General features: G+C 37.0%; 1 protein-coding gene across 2 annotated transcripts in view; it reads right to left on the bottom strand.

Annotated features, from left to right (window-relative positions):
• LOC124596036 (MFS-type transporter SLC18B1-like) overlaps window positions 1-12,129 on the bottom strand; it is a 126,954-nt gene that overhangs the window by 34,653 nt on the left and 80,172 nt on the right. The window lies entirely within an intron of this gene.

Raw genomic sequence — 12,129 nt, 5'->3', positions numbered from 1 at the left:
CTAACAAGAGCCTTAAAAATGCCTTCAAGTTTGCTGCCAGCTACAGTGATGACTAATAACTTGGAACATTGACAAAGACATTTCTATATTATGTGATACTGCCTGTCAGACATATTACCCCAGTTCAGCACTAACTGATATTGGAGCTGGCAAGGATGACATCACAGATTACATACTCATGTAATGCATACATACAAAACACAAAGTTCTTGTGTTAAAATGTAAAACACACATAAACAGTGACAATTTTAAATTATTTACAGAAGTATGTTTTGTGAGTTGTGTAATAAATGCAGAATTTTTATACAATAATCATGGTGAGAAACTGTTCATAATTTATAGATTCTTTGTGAGCCAGCAATTTTCTGACTGATTTGAAATGGACAGCCATGAATTCCTCTCCTGTGCCAGCCTTTATGTTCCTGAGTGGCAGCTGCAAAATATCTCCTCAGTGATTTGCTGAATGTATTCAAATCATCTTCGTCCAGTCTCCACTAACACCAAGGAGCTTATTCACTGAGGTCTTAAAGATGTCCCATCATCCTCTCCCTTTTTCTTGCCAGTGTTTTCCATATACTCCATTTCTCACTAATACCACAAAGAACCAGCTCTTAAGCCCTGTGTTTGATACAAGTAGACTTTCATGCCCCTTTTGCCAGTACTAAGTCTGCTAATTGTGTCAACCTTGCTCTGTCCACGAAGGGTTATCTTGCTGCCTAGTTGGCAGAATTCCTTAACTTCATCTACTGCATGATCCCAGTGCTGATGTTAAGCTAAAGAAATGTCTTTCAGTCAATGTTCCAAGTTATTAGTCATCACTGTAGCTGGCAGCAAACTTTAAGGCATTTTTAAGGCTCTTGTTAGTGGACTTTTTACACTGATGTATTTTGTTAATGTTTCTGCACCAGTCTGCACTTGCATTTAATGAATAACCTTAAAGACATCCATCCACTTTGAATTTTAATCACATGCTCAGCTTCCTTCTATTCCCATCATTGCTTCTGCCATATATAGATTGAAAAGTAGAAGAAGACTACATCCATGTCAAACTTGTTTTGATCAGAGCACTTTGTTCTTGGTCTTCCAGTCTAATTGTTCTCTCGCGGTTCTTGTACAAGTTATTTTACCTGTCTTTCGCCATAGTTTACCCATATTTTCCCTGAATTTCAGATGCCTTGCACCATTTTACATTGTTGAACACTTTCTAGGTCAATAAATCATATGAAAATGTGTCAACTTTCCTTCAGGCTTGCTTACATTAACTGCAATATCAGAACTGCCTCTCTGGTGCTTAATTGGTATAGTGTCAGACTCCTCCCTACATATTTTAGTGGATATGCTCGAATTTTTCTACTAACTTTCTAATGTTACTTAGCTGATTAATGATCCTGTAGTTGCCGATAGCAACTATTTGTAAATATGATACTTGAGTTCCTATGGTTACAAAGGATTACAAAAGTCTGGTGTATAGCAGATCATGATTACCATTTCTGGTGTTATGTGGATTCACATCACCTCTTATGGAACATATTTAGGTTTTATTTGGTGTTTATTACATCTAAACATAAGCCGAGTTTAGCTGGTTCCTGTAACCAGAACTATTAACATGCATATGTATCACCAGTATTTGAAAATGTTTTCTTTGTAATAGCTTTCTATAACAAGTTTATGTATAAAAAAGTGAAATATGAGGAAATAAGAGCATTCTGGTGACTGCTTCCTTATACACAGTTAAACTGTTTTGTGCAAAATGCTACTACAGAACTACTTTGTTTCTCTAGTCGCAAGGGACTTTTGTAACACTTAGTCCCAGGAGCTACATCATTTTCACATTGCTAGACAATATTAAAGAAAATTAATTTAGTTGCTATTTGCAATACATTTTCACACCACATATTACTTCTTGACGAAATAGCATGCAGAATAAATTTCAGAATGACCTGTGTTGGAATTTAGGGTTGGTTGCCAAGAGCTACTGACTGTAATTTTTATCCAAACAGGCTCATTTTCCTAAACTAGGCAATAACATTATAAGAGTTCAGAGCTCTGAGGATGGTGAAGATGTACAGAAAATGTCAGTAGAAAAGCGAATGGTCCTGAAATGATATTGAAAGACACTTATCACAATGATCAAAAATCCAGGTTTTCATTTCTAATCCTAATCCATGGCAACTCCTGTTTCTGGGGAGCAGGCCATGGTATAAGGTATATTGTGCACCTAAATTTGGTCTCCTACTGAGAGACATCTTCAGGGGTTATGGAGATAGATGCAGCTAGTTTATTCTCCATTGTAAACAGGCTCTTAACTGTCTTAAGTTATGACAGATGTTCACTAGGAAGCTGAGCATGTCTGCACCTTAGAATGAAATAATTACATTCCTATAACCTCTGGGAATGTCACCTGAAATAAGAGACAAAATGTTGGGCACGAAAGTATGCATTACACCATGACCTAATCCCCAGAAAATCTGTAACCAAAGTTGCACTTATTTTTTCAGATCATTTCAAGACAACTACATGGAAAAACAGGGTCAAGTTTACACTGTGATTCCACTTGTCGGCTTCAACTATGATTTAATTGTACTGTAATGCTCTGTACATTAACATGGAGGTGTGGTATTTGAAATGGACTGTTTTGTAGAGGTGGTGGATGTTTGTGTCTAATTTCATTTGTAGTAACACTTCAGATGTATAGGATCAGTCTTTGATGTGTTTGTGTAAGGAGTGAGTTTTGCCTTGGAGTTTTGTTTGAATATTTCAACTGACTCCAGTGTAGTTCAGTTTGGGAGTCTGGTGGTGGTTTTTCAGCGAGTATTTTTAATTGTGTTCGTTATAGGCTATTTATTTGGTTTCTGTTCTTGAGCTGTGAGTTTTCATTTGCAGTTTGTAATTTGTAATTTTTTAGACAATTTTGTGTTTCATTTGTTTGTAGGTATGAATCCAGCCATAAAATTAATCTCTAGGGTCCTTGATGCTGCTAGGTGAAGATGTGCCTACTATTAAGGCTAGTGTCACAGGTGATGATTGTCAACGTAATTGTTACATCACTGTTGTCCCATCTCTATTAAGTAGATGTGTACATTACAATAGCATCAACAGGTTTCATTTGATAAACTAAAATTAAACAATCAGAAGAAAGCAGTCCAACAATATTTTGAAATTCTTGGGACAACTTGTGTTCAGCTGGGACAGGAAATATCATGTTCATATTTTTGTACATTAATGCATTTGTACTGCAGGTAAAATATAAAGTAATTTGTCAAAACTTTTAACACTAATTTGAAAATATTGAAAAAACTGTTTGGAAGTTGTCATAGTTTACAAAACATTGTGTAAAACTTTCCACTTATTAACCAGCCACTCAAAATGGTATATATCCATTCTTATATGTCTCATTTTCAAAAATAATGACAATCTCTTCAAAATTGTTAATAAATAATGCTTTGATTTCAATGAAAATTTAGTGACTCATCCTTTCTGCGACTTTGATGTCATGTGACAGTGATGGAATCACTTCTGCAACAGCAATAAAACCACCGATGCACACTAGCCCTTGATTTTTTGCAATTTCTTGAGCTTATTGCTGAATTCGAGAGGTGCCAGTAATGTGTGCAGCTAATTAAGTTAGCCACAGTTCATCCACCTCATACCACTGACCTTTATACAAACGGTGTTCAAAAAGTTTTGCACAGTCATAATTTTTTGTTTTTGCAGGAGGAGAATGAAATTTTTTGTGAACATACTTAGAACATTTAGCTATAAGTTGGCAAATAAAAGTATTTTCTTTTGTTTACAGGTGAGCCATAATGGACCGTGAAGCAGATGTCAAGTTGTGACAACAGTCTGTGATGGAATTCCTCTTCAAGACCAGCAATGAATCTGCCACATCGATTCACAGCAAGTTGCTCCCTGTTTATGGGGAGGGCACAGTGGATCACAGCAGTATCGAGTGGGGGTTGCAGAGGTTTAAAGAAGGTGATTTCTCTCTACTGGACAATCTACAATGTGGTAGACCATCGATGGCAGTGATTGATGTGAATAAGGAGACCATTGATCAAATCACCCAAAATGACAGATGTGCGTCGAAATGACAGATTGCTGAAATGACTTTTCATTGGGTAGTGCGGTATCACTGGTACAGTCACTAGGGTACAGAAAAGTCTGTGCACATTGAGTGCCTAGATTATTGACAAGAGAAATGAAAACGATGAGGAAGAATGTGTGTGAAGGTCTCATGAAGACCTTTACTGAAGAGTGGAAACAGTGTTTCGACGGCATCTATACCCAGGATGAAACATGGTTGTTTTTGTACGAACCCGAGAGCAAAACCCAATCCATGGAGTGGCATCACCTGGGTTCCCCTCTGAAAAAGAAACCAAGACTTTCACGAACAGCAGGCTGAAAGGTAAAGGCTGCTGCCTCCTCCTGGGATCCTCTACAATTAACTGGGACCATTACTGTTTGTCACTGGACAAGTTGTGACATGCCATCAAGACCCACAGACCACAGCTAGGATCAGGGTCAGCTCATCAGACTACATCATGACATTGCCAAACCCCATTCAGCCCTTATGATGCAGGAGAAAAATCAGGAAAATGGGTTGGAAAATTTTCCTCATCCTCCCTTCAGTCCAGGCTTGGCTCCATCTGATTTTTACTTCTTTGGTTGTCTGAAGGCTCACCTGCATGGTAAAACATTTGATACTGAGAAAGAGCTTATTTCCTGTGTGAAGCAATGGTGTAAAAGCCAATCCCAGAATTTTACCAAAGTGCATTTACATCACGGAAAGAACACTGCGCCAGATGCATTACATCTGATGGAGGCTTCATTGAGTAGATTAAATGTAGAGCTAAGTGTTCCGAGTATGTTCTCAAAAAAATTCATTCTCCTCCTGTGGAAAGGGCTAAATGGCTTTTGGTGGGAATATCTGAGAAACAGTGTGAGGAGGGGTATACTATTATTTCAGATTGTTTTTCTTTGTGTAGGTATTTGGGTCATGAACTTGGGGGTGCTTAGAAAATGCCAAAGTGATATTCCGTATGATGACTGGACATACTGCAACCGCAAGCTACTTTAAGTGCCTTTCTGAAATGCTTATAGGAGGATTGTATAATGTTAACAAAATATGTTTAAAAGTTGCATACTGAAAATGGAAGAAAACTACTGCATCATAGAATCAAACAATGGCTCATTCATTCATGGTTTTTCATGATACTAAAGGATGAACTCTGGGGTAAGTCTGTAATGCAGACTGTGGCAGTAACTCTTCCTTGAACATATTTGGTGGAATATTTTCCTCTAAAACAGACACAAAGGTCATTCCACGTGAAATTTACCAACAAACTGAAGTTGAACATTAATGACTAAGAATTTTGAAATTTGTTTTCACAAAATAAGAAAATAAAAAATTCAATATTTTGGGATTTTGTTTACATTTTTAATTTTTAAAGTTCCCAAAATGGAGCAATTTGCACCACATTTTGAAGTGTTAAAATGGCAGTTCCTCAGAAAGTATTTGACATGCAGACTCGAAATGTGTCAATTTATTCAGTTTTTGTGAGGTTTAAAAATATATCACTTAATAAGAAGTTGATTTTCCAAAATCAAAATTTTTAACATTCTTCAAATTTCAAAATCTGAATTTTTCTTCTTTTGAAAGAAATGTTACTTATATATTATTTGTTAACATTTGTTCCAAATTTCATAATGGTATTCCAGTGGGAACACAAAAATAATTTGTTTTTAGTGCACTTTGACTTGTGAACTACATCACAACTTTTGGGGCAGTTTAAAAAATTTGATTTAAAATGAAATTGTATCCTAACTAAGACACTGTTTATGGTTTCAACATTGTAGTAAACAATACTATAAATAGAACCACCCAAATATGTGAGGGATCTTACATCTTTCATTTTGTATAACTTAATTTGGCTTATATTTTTAACGCAATGGAAAATAAATACTACCAATACATAACAGTACACTAAGAAGATTCACTACTTCTGACAATGCACTTCAGTATAGATCAACTGGTGAAATAAATTTAGCAAAGCACTGGAGGAGGAAAATGAAAGGAGAGGTGGTTGCTGGAACACCCATGTGATGCACAAGCCAGGCAGATAGAGCAGCCATTATGAAATAGTGGTGGTGCCGTTTTACACAGTAAATTTTGCTACAGTCTGATGAGTCCAGAACCTATCACTGTACTACATTACTAAGTTTGTAAAACAGTATTTAAAAAAGTAGTTAATTTTTTACTGTTCAAGTTTAATGTTTTAACGTAATTTGAGCTAATCAATTTTACATTGTTAAATCTCTTAGAGGTTCATTTCTTTGATGTTTGTGATTTAGCTTCACATTACTTCTGAAGAAGTAACCTTTTTATCTTGAGTTTGTGGGAGTTGATCGTGGTTTGCATTTGTTGAACACCTCTGATTTCAATAGGAGGATCCCCTGTGATAAAAAGAACTGTATCAGCTCAAAGAAATATTGTAAATATAAAAAAAGTACATCCAAAATTGGTAGAACCTTCTTTTAGGGAGAAACTGGTGACAATCTGAAAATGTGTAGATGTGATGATCTACAAACAGAAATGACTGATCAGTTTAAAGACAAATTTCACACTTCTAACAAAGGGGGAAAAATTTTAGTGTTGACTCCACTACCCAAAGTTGGCCATGTACTCATAAAGAGAAAGTTTTGAGTAAGCAGCTACATGGAAAGATCAAAAACAGTGAAAGGAAGGGGCACAATCCTAAGCCTGGACAATCCTTGCCTGCAAGAATTGTTCTATTAGTGAATGAGTTTTATTGTAATGATGGTATTGCCAAGTGCCTGGCAAAGAGGATTTAATTTTAGCATGCAAGTGCCTGTTAAGAGGCTTACATTTGTATGAGGAGAGGTAGTGATGGTAAGCCAGTTCACATTCAAAAGGTTTCCTAAAATTAATCTACGGGAAGTGCACAACTTTTTCCAAATCAAATTACCATGGCTTCAAACTGAATTCAGGCCAAAAATTGTATTATAGATGGAGCACATGGGACACTTTATTTGTACAGCTCATCAAAATGTGAAACTAATGAGAGCTCGTGCCACCTTGAGCAAGATCACCACACCAGAATATGGAAGCTCACTTCCCACATACAAACACTGCATGTTGAAAATGGTGTGCAGCCCATCAAATAACCAGCACTTCACAGATGAATATGAGTACTGTCCTGATGTAAACACTTTTAAATGTTCCTTAATATGTGCACTTTAAGAGAAAATCTATCTTTCAGAGAGCAGATTACTGCTCTTTCCAGATTGTAACCAAATTAAGACGAATTCATGGAATTTTTTTTTATACAGTTAATACAGCTAAAAGACCATGACTGTTGCAAAAGAGCAACCTGCTTTTTATGTAAAAAGGAAACTTCACTAATGCAGAATGAAGCTATTCTTGCAGTACCTCATTTTTCCCCCTTCTTCCTCTGCAAGGTCACTCTTGAGTAGAATTTAACAGGAGCAAGAGAAAGGAACGCAGCAACCACTAATAAACAATCAAATGTGGGGGCATTAGATTTACTTGAATCTCTGCATGCTACTATTAACATAATAGTGCTGACCTGATAGGCTTAATGATGATCCTATCTTTGTAATTAAAAAAAAAAGTGGCACTGAGCTGAGCAGAACTTGTTAACTGCCTCTCAGTTTGGTATTTGAAAGTGATTGCCCCCCCCAGAGGAAATGAAGTGTTCACAGAGTTTAACAATAAAAATTATCCTGTTGGTATGTTTTGTGACCTTGCCAAAACCTTTGTCTCTATGGATCCCGGAATTGCACTTGGGCGCTATAAAGTTACAGCAGTGGTGGCATCACAAATGCACAGTCTCTTAATATTGAAACATGAATTGGTATGTCACACAGACTCTCACAGGCATAAAACAGAACCCCAGAATGGGAGAACACATCGTGCACCCTGCCACAAAGATAAGCAGTGGACGTTCTTTTTTTAATTTTTATGTACAATCTTCCAGAGACTTTAAAGGACGCCTAACAAACAAATGTTTTCTCATAAGTGTACCAATTAAGGGTTCAAATTCAACCTTACCAGACATTTCAAACAGCTGAATAGGCCAGCCAGTGGTTCACCGCAACCATTTTAGGTCAACCTCAAGAAGACTTGTGCAATTTCAGACAGCTAACGACTTGTTAGCACAAGAATCTAGATGTGATTGGTATTACACAATGAATCACACTGCAAAATTCCTTTAGTTCCAGATGGGTAAGTTCAGATGGAGTTAACCTGTAATTAAATCTATCAAGCAGCTCAGCCTAACATTATTTGCCTACAGAAGCATTGTATTAACCTGAAGAGTTTTGTTTTGCAAGTTCACACTCCTTGTTTTATGAGATCAGCTGCACTGCCTCAGAAGAAAAAGTAAATAAAAAGTGTATACAACAGAAGTGAGCTCAGTAAAAATACTGTATGAAGTAGAAAAGGAAACATTTTGCAGAAATATTTTCAAGGTTCTTGGAATTGTCACTTTTTAAAATATTTATTACTTTATAGTCTTTGTAGTAGCAACATGAATTAGTTTCAGCTGAATTGTGATTTACAGAATCAAAATACAAGACAAAAATAATTTACGTGTAGACTGACTTCTTGTCTAAGAGTTCGGAATCAAGATATGTATGTGGTGCAGTAGTATTCGGAAAGCACCAGTATCATGAAGACAGAAACAAATTCTGAACCACCTCAAAGAAAATTTGAAACATGCCACCTTATTAGCCACTACAGTTAGATTGTGATACTGGGTTCCCCTAAATCCTTGGTTACAGTAACAATGATCTGCAGCATAGCCCAAGGTCTACGTTAGGTCGAAAGGTGATAATCTATGAGATGGTGAAACCAAATGTAAGTTAATCCCAAATGGAGGTTGTGGTAACAGACTGACCTACAGTGTTGCCTATAATGTTTATGTTCATGCAGTATTTAAACATGCTTTGCTGTAGTTCACTTACATTTCATCAGGAAAACTAAACCTGCAATGTAAACTCAAAATGAGCATCAGAATGGACAAGTTACTGACAATTACTTTGATGTATATGATGTACACGTCTTACACAAATTGCAAAAAATACAAGGGTCTCCATTGTGTAGCTTCTGCCATAACTTATCTGGATATCCAAATTCAAGGAAATGTTCCATTAAGTACACAATAAGTAGCAGTGATGACTAAGGTTGTAAGCAATAGTGTATTCTGAATCTTCAGTTTCTCCCAATGTACAAAATATTCAAGCACCTTATGTGTACACGAATACCCCTGGAAGCGATAGAGAAGTGTGATTCCACTTGTTTGCTTTGAACCAGACTGTTATGATGGACACCCCTATTTCTGGCATATGCAGCATGGCAACCCAATGACATAGCCAGGAATTTGTACAAGGGACAGGGGAAGACCAACTTGTTAAAGAGGAGCTTGAAAGAACATGTTTTCAGTCTTAAAATTTCCATAGAGAGTGGTAAGCCATTGTATTAGACAATGCTATCCGAGTTTTCACCATGCAAGAAATATAATCTCATTACTTTGGAGTACTGTATTTTGGGAAACCACTAAAATGCTGTCATATTCCATTCTCCCTTCACCCTCCCAGGTAATTTGGAACTCCTTTTTTCAGTCTGGGTATGAGATGATCAATGATGGATGAGCACAATTTTTTTGTGACTCCATGGTGATTACTGAACAGAGAAGCTAGAACAATTTTTTATGGCGAAAACGCAAAGGATTTGGAATCTTTCAGCCTCATAGTTTACCAAATTTCGTCATTTAAGTATGTATCTTTAACTTCTTGCACTGCAAGGAAGTGCATTTTCTGTATTATGGAACGTCCCTGGAGACAAATACAAGGGCGTAAATGAGGAGAATTTAGATTATTAATTATTTATTATGTGGCCTTTGGTGCCAGATCTGAAGAGATGCTCGGTTCGTCTTTGATGCCTCTCTATTTAAGCAGAAGGGTTGCGTTTTTTTAAGGGAACTACAATCTGTTAGGAAAGAAATTCGTAATGAATTGGTTGTGGCCTATAAGGGTCTAACTCTGGCATTTACCTTAACTGAAAATGGGAAACCACGTAAAACGATTTTCTAGGTTGCCGGCAGATAGATTCGAATCACCTTTCCTTCCGAATCCCAGGATTGTTAGCTCAGCACCTCAACATGCGGCGCTACGCCATGTCAGTCGAGAATTTGGAAAACTGGTTGTTGTACACTATTTTAAAATAAAATGCGTCACCGGGAAAGACTGAATTCTGACATTGCACCTTTTAATTGTGCATAGTTAGTCATTTGCTAGAGCATGAATACTTTTATATTTTAGGGTTTGGTTGTGCATGGAATTGCTGGCTTCAGTTATTATACTATATATGTTTACAAGAGCGTAAATAGATTTTGGACGAAAGGGAAAGGGAGGGATGCAGGGCGCAGTAGGCTAGAACGAATTCAAGCAGCCTGCTCAAAAAACATCTTTTAGAAACGAAGTATGGAATGTTTTGTCAGCCACATAGCGCTTCCGTTGTCCAAACCCCCGTATCGGAGCAGTTTTTCATAACGGATTACCTCCAAGGTGACCAGATTGGGCAGTATTTTGCCGTTTGGGCTAATAATGATAGAATATTGAGCAAATTCTTCCAAGAAATGTAACATTCGCCGTATGGGCGGTATTTCTGTTGATCAATGTGATTTTCGGTCGACACAAAAATCTAGTTGTACTGGTATGCATTGATTTTAATTTAATGTTATTTGTAATGATATTTACCCCTCAGTTGCTGTGTGAAATACTGAAATATTGCAACGCGAAGTTCTACCAGCCTCCAAACAACGACTCGTGCTAACATTCAACTGCTATAAATAGGTATTTAGGCTATTTAGTAGTGCGAACATATTTTTACAGTAATGCTAACGAATCAAAATCTTTTTACCTCTTCTTTCTTGTTACAAATTTATCAGTAATTAGGAACTATCACAACAGTACCAGGCCAATAAACGGTAGCACAACAAATTCAGCCGCAAGTTAAAACTGAACTGATTATCAAAACTACTGAGCTTAAGCGCGGCCAACATTGGATCTTGGCTAAAACAGTGATGGGCGATGGCCGATAGTGCTATGGATTACAGATTTAAACTTGCTGTCCTTCGATAGCTCGTATCCCTTTATCGTATGACTGAAAATCCAAATACATTTTAATTTCAAACTAGGTTGTATGTGATTTCATGTAGGTGATGGAGGGAGGTCCGGACCCGTTGAGAGCCCCCGTCCCCTTTGGCTACATGTAACGTTACTAAATATACTCGCAAAATATTTCACTCCAACAATAAAGTGGAAATAACGGGACAACCGTGGAAAGTAGGGGGTTTAGCAAGGGCAAGCTAAATATGTGACAATAAGAATGTCACCATTTCAAAAACAAACAAAACCGAGAAGTAACAAAATCCTTGAGAAAAAGCAGAACAAAAATACAAAAACACACATTCTGAATCTAATAGGGCCTATTTAATTCACACACCCAATCACACACTGCCACCCCTAAAAAACAATAACCTGTGTCACAATTCTCAGTCTCTATAGCTCGTGCGAAAAATCCCAACAATCATAAAAATCATAAGCAGTAAGTTCACTTGACCTGTACAGACCAAATAAAGCCCACGATACCAAGAACCCACAACTAGGAGTACTAGATGTTAGGGATTATTAATTACTGGTATTCCGCAATCACTCACAAATTTGCAATAAAGAAGTACATAAAAACTTGCGTAAATGTACCAAAGAATGTGCAGTCCCAGAGAGACTGCAGCTTGTGTTCCTGACAATTGATTGAACTGATCAGCTCGCCACTGACGTAGTTCTGTTCCGAGTGGTATCAGCTGCATAGCAGATTTGGATCAATTTTAGTGTCCGATACCACCTGTCGGCTTTGACCAATGACGTAATGTGAGATGTTATTTTGTTTGTATCGCAGATTGCTGTCGATGAACATTAAATGATTTCTATGGATTTCCTCGTTACGCGCGTATATTAAAAATTCGATGTAGATTGTTTTGTTTTGGTCTCGTAATTTGTTTTCGGGATCTTTTGTTAATGAAAGTA

Source organism: Schistocerca americana, chromosome 2 (genome assembly GCF_021461395.2).
Source record: "Schistocerca americana isolate TAMUIC-IGC-003095 chromosome 2, iqSchAmer2.1, whole genome shotgun sequence".
NCBI classification, from domain to species: Eukaryota; Metazoa; Arthropoda; class Insecta; order Orthoptera; family Acrididae; genus Schistocerca; species Schistocerca americana.
Note: the sequence above shows the minus strand (reverse complement) of the source record. Positions and strands in the feature narration are given on the sequence as shown.